The following is a 13,186-nucleotide window of genomic DNA, read 5'->3' as shown; positions in this document are numbered from 1 at the left end:
CCGTGGAGGTTTCCATGCCACATAGACATAGATGGTCGTGCATTGCCACATAGATATGTCTGTACTTTTGTTGATCTATACCAATATGTATCATTGCACCAATAAGAATAAAAGAACCTCGTTGAACTTGCAATATATTATGGTGGATGACGCAAACTATTGATTGTACCAAAACATGAAGTTTGCACTTTTTAAATTGCCCCTGGTGACGATGGGTTAGTTACTGTATTGATGCATGTTGTATGGACCAAATTTCAAACTAGTTTCATGGTCTGATATCCTCCGTGTAAAATGCAAGGACTGACCTATAATTTCTTCTTATTTTTTCTTTTGGGTCCTTTTGGAAGATGTACTGCTAGGTTTATCAAATGAGATCTGGTTCCTTTGGACCGACTTTGCTAACAGTAATGGTCTCGGCCAAGCATTCATGGGTGCGTCTAACGTGCAAGCAGCACTAGGTTACTGACTTGGCATGCTGTAGGCCAAATGTAGCTTGATGTTTTTCTATTCTCTGAGCTTTTGCACTGTTCACATCTGGTTTAGTCTACGGACCAACTTTTTCTCATAAAATAAACTGGTTTTTTTATTATGAATCAAAAGGAAATGTGAGCCCTATTGATAAGATTTTACAGAAAAACAATTATCTCGGTCATTCATTTTCTGAACGGACTACGGTAATCTCTTGCCACATTTTTGGGGCTAGTGGTGTATCCACTATACTGAGACTCTATTACTCCATAGTCTATAGACCATAAGCAATTACTCTCTCTTTTCAGTCTGCTCTCACTTTCAGTATCACTAATTTGTTGTAAAAATCCGCTATCCTTGAACTCTGTAATCATCTCTGCGGGCTGCAGTGGCAACTAATATACAGTGTCATCTTCCTAACTCCCACCTCATTAAGTATGTCGCTTTTTTTTTAGAAAAGGAGGATGACCCCCGGCCTTTGCATCTGGGCGATGCATACGGCCACTTTATTAGTTATTCTCACAGGACCTTACAAAGTAATAAAGCAGTAAGACTAAAGCCGCCGTCTAAGCAACAAACTATCGCTACACCTATCCAGTTGATGACGGGGCACAGATAGCCTGGGCCGAACAGACATAGCAGCCAAACCTAACATCTAAGACCTGAGGTCCCATCCAGGACGCCTGCCGGGCATGGGTCTCACCGGTCCGGCGTGCACTCAGAGGCCGCCGCCACCAACTGCCACCGCTCCATCTTCAGAACTGTACTGATGCATCAACCTTGCTCGGTCCAGCTATCGTCGACGCCACCAAGGCGCCCAACGGCACCTCCTCCCTGCACGCAAACAGCTGAGCACGTCGCAGTCGCCACTGATACACCTCAGCACCATGCTGCCAATTACCACCAGCCGACACAGCTTGAAGTCTTTGGAAGATCTGTCGTGCGTAGCACGTGCCGACCAGGCATGACAAGGCGTAGCACCTGTCGGTCAGGCATGACTTGACATCTCCACCGAAGCTCCGTGCAAGACGAAGCCGCTCCACCTCCAGCCTCTCTGAACGGGAGCACCCCAGGAAGACACAGCGAAGAGTTGAGCACCACCATCACCATGAGAGCCAGACCTAGCCGACCGCCATGGCGAAGTGACACCACTAAAGAGAGAACCGCCGCCATCAGGAACGCCAAGAACGCGCTGCAACTGTCCCACCTCCCTGCGGACCCAAAGTGGCGCCTTCAAGAAGGTGACGGAGCCGGGCACCGCCGCCACCCAACCAAAGTTGTGGGTTTTCACCCGGGTGCAGGGGGAGGACGAGGGGGAGGGAGCTGGACCTCGAAGCCGCCTTCAAGAAGGAAACAACGCCTCGAGCACCGCCGGTGTCGTGGCCGCCGCAGCCGGCCAAGAAATTACTCCGATCCAGAGCTCCCAACCCCACATCCACGCAGTCAGCCACCGGATCTGGCCGGACTGATGAGGAAGCAGCAGCATGGGTGCACCGTCTTTAGATCTGGCGAAGGAGAGCGGCAGGGGATCCCTCCACGCGGCGCCCGCATCCATCGCCAACTCGCCTCCCGCACGGCTGAGTAGACGCGGCCCTCAACCCCGGTGAGCGCCGCCCGCTGCCGGGACGACACCGCCCTCACCAGCAGAGGCCGCCGCCTCAAACCCTAGGCCCGAACCTGAGCGGCGTCGCGACTGAGGGCCTCGCCGCCACCCTCATCGGCGGCCACGCGGGGGACCCGGCGCCCGTCTCCGGCGGCGGCGAGGAAAGGAATCGAGAAGGGGGGAGGCGGACGGGGAGGTTGGTCGCCCCCGAGTCGCTCTCGAGAGGGCGGCGGGAGGGACGGGACCTACGTAGTTGGCCGCCCTAAGTATGTCGCTTAGTGACGCATCTTAAGTCACATGGCTTTCTTGTTACTCCCTCCTGTCCCTTTTAGTCCGCATATAAGTTTTGTCCGAATCAAAATATCTCTACCTTGACTAAACTTATAAAAAAAGTATTAACATTCACAATGTCAAATCAACATTGTTAGATTCATTATGAAATGTAGTTTCATAATATATATATTTGGTATTGTAGATGTTGATACTTTTTAATATAAATTTGGCCAAACTTTGCAAAGTTTGACTTGAGACAAATCTAATATGGGGAGTAAAAAGGACCTGAGGAAGTACTTAATCGCATAGGCCCAACACTTGTTATCTCTCTCTCTCTCTCTCTCTCTCTCTCTCTCTCTCTCTCTCTCTCTCTCTCTCTCTCTCTCCTTTCTTGTTTAATTGTCCACCAAGCTGATAGTGCTGCTCAATGCATCATGGGCAGACCACTAACAGACAGTATGCTACCACTTATCATATTTTAATTCTATCTTTCTTTGTTTAGATCTATGGTAAAATGTGATTGCTAGGTTGGGTTGGTGGACATGGAACAAGATATCTATGGCCCTAACTCAAAGAAGGCGCATTCAAATATTTATGTACTTCTTGTGTCAAAGCACACCTATATTTCTCAACAAATTTATTAAATCTTTTAGTTGCCACCGCAAATGACTATTTGAATGGTGACTGCCGTGTCAATCTTAATACCATACTATTGAGTGGTGACTGCCGTGTGATGTTTTCATCCGTATATCTAAATAAAACATTATAGTTGAATGTGACTCCGCCGGCTGCTAACAAAGCAACAAACATGAATGCATCCGCGCAATTATTGAACAGATTGTCTTGAACTCGCGTGCATCCCACCAACATTTGTCCGGCTGCTAACATGCGCCATGCATGCATCTAATGCGTGTCACACCCACAGAGTACGTGCAAGATATATCTGATTACTATAGCTATGCATTGTCACGCCCATGATTGATCTGTGCCTTTCTGGTAATCTAGCCTTGCAAAGTTTTGGTTCGAGCGGCTGTTGTGAAACAACTATGCAATCTAGGCAGCATTGCCTTTGGCCTAGTATCAATCCTACGAAGATAACGCTAAAACTTGTTACAAGAAAGCACTATCGTACTCGAACTATGACGTAAAACCTACATATTCCATTAAACTAATAAATCAGGCAAAACATTGATTACTAACTGAACTACAAGACCTAAAAAATAGCAAAAGAAAGCTACATTTTAGTTATGAATGCTAGCTACCAGGAATTTGTTGTTTTAATTGATTTTTAATTTTGTCACATACTCTATCAGATTTACAGGAATACATATGATGTTTTTGATATTGAGCCGACATTAGAAGTCAATTTGACGCCTAGTTTTGCCTCCTACGTATATGCATAATGTTCGGTCATAGATAATTTTATTTAGGGCTAGTTTGGTTACTATCCTGGACACCGCGCCTGAAGAATATTGCTGCCTGGGAATTTGCTCTTTCGTGCCTGGTCAGGCAAGCTAGGCAGAGATGCGTTTGGTTCGTACCTGGACTGGTGTACTCGTATTAAGGAATAAATGTCCGCACAAAAACTAAAGACAGTCCTATTGCTTGGCACAAGTCCCTATACTAGTATTAGAGGCTAGGCAGCTATTACCCGGTGCGCAGGCCCCGGAAGTCGGAAGCCTGGTAGGCTAATGAAGATGCCTGGTTATCCAGGCCCGGGCATTACGATCTTTTCCAGGAACTAAACAAACTCCGCCCAGGAAGATCACATGCGTGCACCAGGCCAGGCTTGAAACAACGAGGACGCAAACCAAACTGATCCTTAGAGCTTTCTAGTGGCACAACACAGAGTCTTTTCCTATTCTTTTTCCTCACATCCTCACCATGGGTTCGAGTGTAGGCTGCCTGGTAGTTGTCCTTTATTTCTCTTCTTTTTCCCCGCTTAGACCCGTGGCCATCTGAATAGGAGTTAGCTCACCCTCGCGAGGCCAAATTTAGATTCATTGCGCAATGTGATTGCTAGCTTTGTTTGGCAGAGATGGAGTATTATCCTGTCAACTTAAAGGAGGCCCTTACGAATAATTTATGTTCCTCTTGTGTCTGAACGCAACTACATTTCCAAAGGTAGCAACACATTAAATTACTCATATACAATTAATTAGGATGGTACAAAGTGTGCGGGCACGCAGGGAGGTGAGACATGTCTATCTAATCTAATGGTTGACGTCCGACAGTCCGGTGACGTTTTCGACCATATATATTATCCTCTAATAATACATTGTAGTTGAAGGTGACTCCTATCGGCTGCTAAAAATGGAGTATGAATGCACGCATGGATCTTGAACTAGTGGGGCACAACATAAAGATGTCATGGCCTGTATACTAAAAATGATTCAACCGGCTGCTAACATTCCTAGTGAAGAGCAGATCTTAAAGTCGATCTAGTGGACGTCGCACCGAATTCCCAGTATGCACAAGATCATATACCAGATTCCTCCTGCTGCTACTTGACGGTGAGAAACGTAAATGCATGCATGCGTTGAGTGGTCACAGCTACGTAAAGATAGGCCTGATTGTCACACTCACGATGGTATGTGCCGTATACTATTCCAACTGGTGCGACTGCTATGAAAAGTGGATGCAATCTAGACGATGTTGTCTTTGACAAAGTATCAATCATATATATAAAGATAACAATAACACATGTGGCAAGAGAAGCAGTGCACAAAGTACACCGCGTACATGTCCTTTTCCTTGTAGCCTGTTTGTGATCTCATAATTAAGCACCACACGTCCAAACGAAAAGAAACCCACCTACTCGGCCTATGCTGAGAAACTGGCACATTGCATTATGCTGATAAACCAAACAAAAGAACGGTTACCAAACGATAGATGAAGTAATTTTCACAAACACAACCACAACAGACATGCAAAATAGGAACCAGTACCAAATTACCTGCACAACGGCTTCATCTTAGAGAAAACTAAAACTTTTGAATTCCTGCTCCAATAGTTCTGTAGGAGACAAAATCTGCTAAATCGAGGGTGAAGAAAAGCCCCGTCATGGTTACGCCATGTCAAAGTTTCCCTCTTTCCATCCCTTTCTCTGCACCCAAACCGGTCGAATGGCTGAGCCAGACCAGCCTAAGTCTCACCGACCCGTCCCATGGGCTCGCAATGGCTTAAGCTGCACCAGGTTGCACCTTCACCTGACTCGTGCACCAGCAATAGTTGCCCTCATATAGATACGCTTAGGGGCAAGTATTTGAAGGAGGCGGCGACAACTATGGAGAAAATGAACATAGATAAATCATCTCCAATACGTGATTTAAAATATAGTAGAGGCGCAAGGAAAATGCTCTTTATGACATTTTGACATAAAAACGGTGCTCCAACAGCTGCCCAATCTCTATATTTTTGTGGTCCTAATTAGAGGCAGACCTAAAATACACCCTCTTGTGCTGCAAATATACAACACCATGCGCAAGTCTCGCGAAACAAAAACGCAGCTGCGTGCAGTCAAACCACCATCCGGAACATTCCCTTAGGTAAACATGCAAAAATGCCTCCCCTCCCACTCCGCTGCTGCTATCAAATCAGTTCGTATCCGGACGCTTCTGGCCAAAGACGCCACCACTGTACTGCCTCGAAGTCATATCCACCGCACCCTCTGTCGCTCGGACTGCCGCACCACCGCAACTACTGAATGGCAACGAGCCGTCGTACCGACCAATACAAATCGCCGGTCCTACCGCCTCACCTCCCGACTGCCGGATCAACCGGCCCAGGCGGTAAATCCTCAACTATGCCTTAGTCTCGAGAGAATCGGCCGCCACCGCTGCCGAGCCAACGATGCTATAAGATCCATGAGTGACTGCTATAAGATCCATGAAACTTCAATGCTATGAAACATCGCTGCAATCTGCGGGCCGTTGTCTTTGACCATGGATAAATGTTCCCGAAGGTACCTCATGTGTGTGCTTGTCTTTTTATTTAGCAAAAAATGTTTCATCTTCATCTTCAGCAAATAAAAACTCTTGAATTCCCGCCCCATCTGGAATAGGGCACAAAGTTTATTCAACACACCATGAACGAAAATCACTACCATGGTTTACTAGACCACATAATCCTGAAAACCAAATCAACATAGAAGGACAAATTAAGGAGAAGGAGAACTAGTATTTCGCAAGGCGCTGGTGTTGTTGACATAGTCAAGAAAAAAAGACCTCAAAGAAAAGCTATAATATTTGCATCTCCCAACCTCACGACATAGTAGAGGCGATGGATCATAGGTAAAAACAGTTAAGATCTTGGACCGGGCAGCTATGGTTAGGTAGGGGGAGTTGCCGTCAAGCTATGATACTTTAATAACATGGAATAATGATGGTAATGAATGCAAGCCCTAATTTATTAGTGTTAGCTATCTAGAGGTCTTTTGTACTCCCTGGGTCTCTAATGGTGGAGCAGGCACATGTGACTACCTATCATTCCTCTGCAGGAAGCGGCAGCAAGCACCACACACAGTTCAATCATGGAGTAGAATAGCAACATTTTCTATGTACTCATTTTTCAGTTTATAAGGCCCCCATGTACTGATTAATCATCAATTCGACCAACATAATGCTAGTATTATATCACAAGAAAAATATTCCATAGAAAACTTCTAAAGATATACCATTTATGATATACATTTGGTGTTACTTTGATTAAATGATTTTTAGGGATACACTTGGGCCTTATAAATCGAAAGAGGGACTATCTAGTATAATTTGCCTGGCTGCTAATACGCATCATGCATTCATCTTAAACTCGATGTAGTATAATCGAAAAATGATGTACAATGGATTATTGGCTCTATGCATAAGAGACCTGCATGCATGATGAGTGATCACAACAATTGGCATAAGTGTTTTGCTGACTATACATTGTCACGCCAATTGCATGCGTTGAGCTAACTCTGTAATGCTCCGGGTGCGGCTGCTATGAGATGCAATCTAGCGGCTGCCATGGTCTTTGACCAACGATCCATCCTATGAAGATAAATATAATACATGCGACAAGAAATACATTACTGAAAGTAAACTTTGATTTAACTTTGGCAGGTCCATTATTTTTCTTTGTACATTCTACACAAATTAAAATAGTTTTGAATTATTATTTTTACATGCTCTATCAAGTTTAAATTAGTGTGATATTTTGGATTACAACACAAGTTTAATGTAAATTTGGCAACCAGTTTTTTTCTATTAAGTATATGTACAACGAACAACTGCACCCAGAAAGGGCTGGAATATTCTGATCTGAGGTACATCTGAACAGCCAAAAAATAAGATACATATTCAAGTTTCAAAATAAATGAATACAAAACATTCATGTATATAGAGGATGGTTACAAGTATGTGGATGTAAATTCTGAACATAAACATGAGAATACTATGTGACATATAAAAACCAGACATAATGGCTAAGGAACAATGCAAGTCACAAGTATAGCAAGCTAAAATAGATTTCTCCACGTTGAAAATTGATGCTTTTATGCCCGTCAATCGGGTGAGTCTAAAGGCACTACATGATAATCAACTGGAAGGTAGGTAGATTAGGTAGTGCATGCAGTCACCTTTATAGTTCGGCCGGCCGGCTGCTAACGATGAGAAATATGCATGGACCTGCCATTGCGTGGACATTATTTAAAGGCCTCACGCACACATTCTCCTTCCTACCCAAACAAAGCTATCTATAGCCCAAGCTACTAAATCTTTGAAACAAAGAAGCAACGGTTAATTTCCATGGCGTCCGGCAATGCTGCTACTCCTGCGTTCAGCTACGAGCCCTCACTATGGATCGACTTCTTTGCTGGATATGAGCCACCGCCATTACAGGTATACAATAAAAGCTAACAATTTATGGCACAAAATGTCACCATGCACAAAGGTATTTATTTCTAACTATTGTATGCATATTTGTACTAGTATCTACTACTCCGGCCAACGTTAGGCCAGCCCAAGAGGTGCCAAAATGTACACCATGCACCCACTACTTGCAGGCCCAAGTAGGAACACATTTCTAATTACCATCCATGCTCCTCTAGAGATCCATGTCAACCGGTTGCTTATCGTGTGTACATCACTAGTCGACACTTCTTATAGTATCTGAATATGTGTATAGACTTTATATTTCACATATCCAGCGGCACAGATTTGTCATATTCAGATGTCTACTTTGTATATCATCAACACCATTCATAGTCATAAGTAAATCGTCTTGTGTAACTCCATGCTTGAGCGGAAGCAACTTGAAACCACATGCATGCTTTTGAAATTAAATATGCTGGCCATGACCGACACCCTTAAAAGATACATGTGGGTAGCCTTTGGTTGGCATATGTTGGAAAGTTGGGCTCAGTGAAAGGGTATATGGTTATTCTACACAGTCATGTACTTTTGGTCCATTTTCTTTCACTCGAGATACGAGTTGTTCGATTTGTTTTCAACTATTTTTGGTTTTGGCGACCATTTTTTTTACCTAGCTAACCCTGGTCCCTTTTGGTTAATTAAAAATGTTCAATGCTTGCATTGCAGAAATCCAAGCAGTGGATGACGCTTAGGGCAAAAAAACTGAAGGAAGACATATGTATGTTGTTTAAAACCAGCAATGACACAGTGGTAAAAATGTCCTTAGTGGATACACTACAACATCTCGGAATCGCTCACCTCTTTGAAGACCAAATTAATACCGCTATGAGGCAAATCCTGAAGAGTGAATTTAGTAACTACAACCTCTATGAAGTTGCCCTTCGGTTTCGCTTGCTGAGGGAACATGGACACTGGGTATCTCCAGGTATATATAATCCTAACAATTTTTTCTTGTTATACATAGTTGGTTATGAAAAATTATGAAAGAAAAATCATGACGTGCAAATTTTTAACTGGCTAAGAAATTGAGTTATCAATATTAGATTGGTAACCTTATTTGTAAAATATTTCATAATATGGATGACATGTCTACAACAATAGAAGCTCCATTGACAATGTGGTCACGAGAACACCAACATTTATTTATCGATTTACAGATGTTTTCAATCGATTCAAAAGTGAAGATGGAAGCTTCATCAATGATATAACAAATGAACCCAGGACACTATTATGTCTATACAATGCATCTCATCTTCTAATTCATGGTGAGCCAGCACTCGAAGAAGCCATAACTTTTGCAAGGCGTTATCTTGAGTCATGTAGTGGTAGTTTAAAGACCCCACTAGCTCAACTAGTCCAACGTGCCCTTCACATACCAATGCCAAGGACAAATAAGAGGGTGGAAATGCTACATTATATCCTAGAGTACGAACAAGAGGAGCATAACCCGATTCTACTGGAGCTTGCCAAATTGGATTTCAACCTTCAGCAAAATGTTCACTTGAAGGAGCTCAAAGCTATTACCAGGTATGTTATATATCTTTCTCATATAAACAGAAGAGATAACCCAGTAATGATTCACGGGTGGTTGCCCTCGCATACTACATCTTCAAACAAACAAAAAACCAAAAGTCTAGTTACTACTACATTTCTAGTACTTAACGTCATTGAAATTAAGAGCTTACGTGGTTGCCTTTTTTGATCAATATGAGAATGCATATTCACTAATGGTTCATGATGCTTCAGTGTTTCATTAGTTTCTGTGCATTATAGGATAATGACATACATGGTGTAGTGATAGAGGAATGCACATGCTTTTAGTAATAATTGACCATTGTTCTTTTATCTCTTAATGGGGCTAGCGATGTTATATTCTATGTGGACTAAATATTTACTAGTTCAGATAACATTGCTTAATTAATTCACAGGTGGTGGAAACATTTTTCCGGATATATCGAGCTAAGCTTTATCCGCGATCGTGTGGTGGAGTACTATGACACAAAATTTGAGCTCACTCGAAGTATGATCACAAAGATGATTGTACTAATTACCACATTAGATGACATATATGACAACCATGCCACCCTAGAGGACAGTTGGAAGCTACATGAAGCAATACAAAGGTGAGATTGATTTAGCTCTACATTTTATCTCTCAAATTGTCAATGCATCTAATGTATATTCCACTAAGATAGCGATTCCATATCATATCAATATGTCCTTAGAATTACTCGCAACCACAGTCAATAAATATGTGCGCAACGTGATTTTTCCATGATGTTCAAAGTGATAAAGTAATTACGAACATGTATGTACTGGATAATAACTATTTTTAGTATTTAAGAAGAAGTAATTGAACACCCTGCATTGTCTTGACCATAAGAGTGCAATTCTAACAAGAAAAAAATGGTATACAAATAATGCTTCAAACCAGGAGCATATTACTATTCTTTGGATAATCACCCTGTCCAGAGGTGGACGAGCTGAATCCGATGGTGAACTATTGATTTTCCCGGTGCCCCCCACCCCCCTCCCCGCGCGCGGGCAGATCCACAGCTAAAATTCCATGTTGTTACGAATTTTTCATAAGTCTTAACATAATAGCACTCATTGGTACATACAAGTAATGAGCTAATGCTCACTACTATCTAGTTACAATTGCAATTTCAAATGAATATGTGATGCATGATTAGATTATTATTTTATTAAAACAAACATATATGTTGCCATAATAAGAGGTGGATGAAAGAAAATCTAAATGCAGTAACGAATGAGATATATTGCCTATAATGAAATCTTGATGTCATGTTACACTATTTCCCTCATGGAGCAAAGTGAAACTAGTGGTTCTTAATGTGTTGAAGAAAGACGAAGAGTACAGAAAAATAAAAGGCTAGGTTAACATACAAACAAAGAATTGTCAAACTACGATAACTTGTCTTAAGATTGTTTTTGTGAAATGGCCTTCAAGATGGGATAAGAGCGCCGCTTTTCTCCTGCCGGAGTATTTGAAGAATTTCTATATGGAGATGCTGAGGACATTTGAGAATATTGAGGCTGAAATGCCAGCCAATACGAACTACGATATAGCACACCTGAAAAAAGCGGTAAGTTCATGTACCCTTTTCTGTCTTGTAAAAAACAACATATCACTCTGTGTGTGTGTGTGTGTATGGTTGTGCATCTCTCTCTCTCTCTCTCATTAATTTTGGGATTACATCTCTTTGTTTGTGTGCAGGTCCAAAATAACGTGACTGGTTACCTGCAAGAAGCGAAATGGTCACACGGGAACCACAAGCCAAGCTTTGTAGATCAGGTCAAGTTGACTAGTCTGAACATTGGTGTGCCAACGATATGTGTGAGTATGATGTCTGGAATGAGTGATGCAATGATGAAGACAGCACTCAAATGGGCTGCTAGTGTCCCAGATGTCGTCATATCAGTCGGGAAGATTTCCCGTTTCATGAATGATATCGGTGCATTTGAGGTATATATATAATATTTCAAAATTATTTTTTGCATGCATGTTACTTGCTCCTTTCACACATGTAAGAAGCTCAAGTTCAAGCATGTTGAGATATAATTTTGACCAACAATTTGAGTGCTAAAATGTGATTTATTTGACAAAAAAAATCATAGTATGGATTATATTTCAAATTATTTTTCAGCACTGTCATTTTTTTGATGCTACCTTAACTTGATTGGTTTATTCTGTATAAATTTGTACACATCAAAATATGTGGGCACCTATGGAAAAAGGGGGCAGGGCTCAGTTACCAAGTTTGTACTATCATTGTGAGTGCATGCAAGATTATTAAATTGATACCAGTCGCGCCGCCATCTCCCTTGCCGCGACGTCTCACCACGCGCCGCCGCACCCCCTTCTCGGCCATGGCCTCCCCCGGTTCCACTGGTACTACCCGCAGCCGCCGCACCAGCCCGTTCGAAGGCCCCGATCCCGTCGTCATCCGCGACCTCAACCTCCTCACTCGGGTTCCCGTCGTCCTCGACCACCTCACCTCCACGTACTATGACTGGAAGATGTACTTCTCCCTCGTGTTCCGTGAGTACAATCTCCGGACATCGATAGCTCCTTGGACTCGCGCTTCATGGAGGACGATGAGGAGTGGACGTCCATCGATGCCACCCTTATCCGTTGGTTCTACACCACCATCTTGAAGGACCTCTTCCACACGGTGGTCTCCGCCGACGATGACGCTCACGCCGTTTGGACTAAGCTCAACAGCCTCTTCACTGACAACGCGCTCCAACGCAAGGTTTTCTTGCACGGCGAGTTTTTTTGGGTGCCAGCAGCTCGACTCGTGTGTTGACGATTATTGCATGTGCCTCAAGAAGCTTGTTGATGAGCTCCGTGACCTCGGCGAGAAGGTCTCCGATGAGCTTCTTCTCAGCACCCTCATTGCCATCCTGAACGAAGACTTCGGGAACGCCGCCTCCAACATCCCCCTCATCTCCAACCCGACCTTCCCCAAGATCGTCGCATACCTGAAGCTGGAGGAGCAGAGGATGCGGATGTCGCGCACCCGGGCCACCCACATGGCCCTCACCGCCGGTACCCGTGGCGGTGCGCCGCCCACCGCCCCGACTCCCCTGCCGCGGCCCACCCCGGGCCCCTTCCAGGCGCCGCCGCCGCCCGGGTTCCCCTACCTGGCACCGTCGCAGGCCCCCTCCCCCGCCCCCCGCCGAGCAGCAGCAGCGCCGGGGCGGGCGTCGCGGCCGAGGTGGCCGCAAGCAGCAGCAGCCGGCTGCCCACGACGGGGCGCCACGCCAGCCGCAGCATCAGCTCCCGCCGGCGCCCTGGCAGGCCGGCCAGAACCTCTGGACGGGGGTTGTGCACGCGTATTCCATGCCTATACCGCGCGCCCCCATCCCCGGCTCCTTTGGCGCCCGCCCGGCCCCTCATTAGGCT

The sequence above is a fragment of the Triticum aestivum genome, chromosome 2B, assembly GCF_018294505.1.
Source record: "Triticum aestivum cultivar Chinese Spring chromosome 2B, IWGSC CS RefSeq v2.1, whole genome shotgun sequence".
NCBI lineage: Eukaryota > Viridiplantae > Streptophyta > Magnoliopsida > Poales > Poaceae > Triticum > Triticum aestivum.
The sequence above is the reverse complement of the archived record's forward strand: the minus strand, read 5'-3'. Positions refer to the sequence as shown.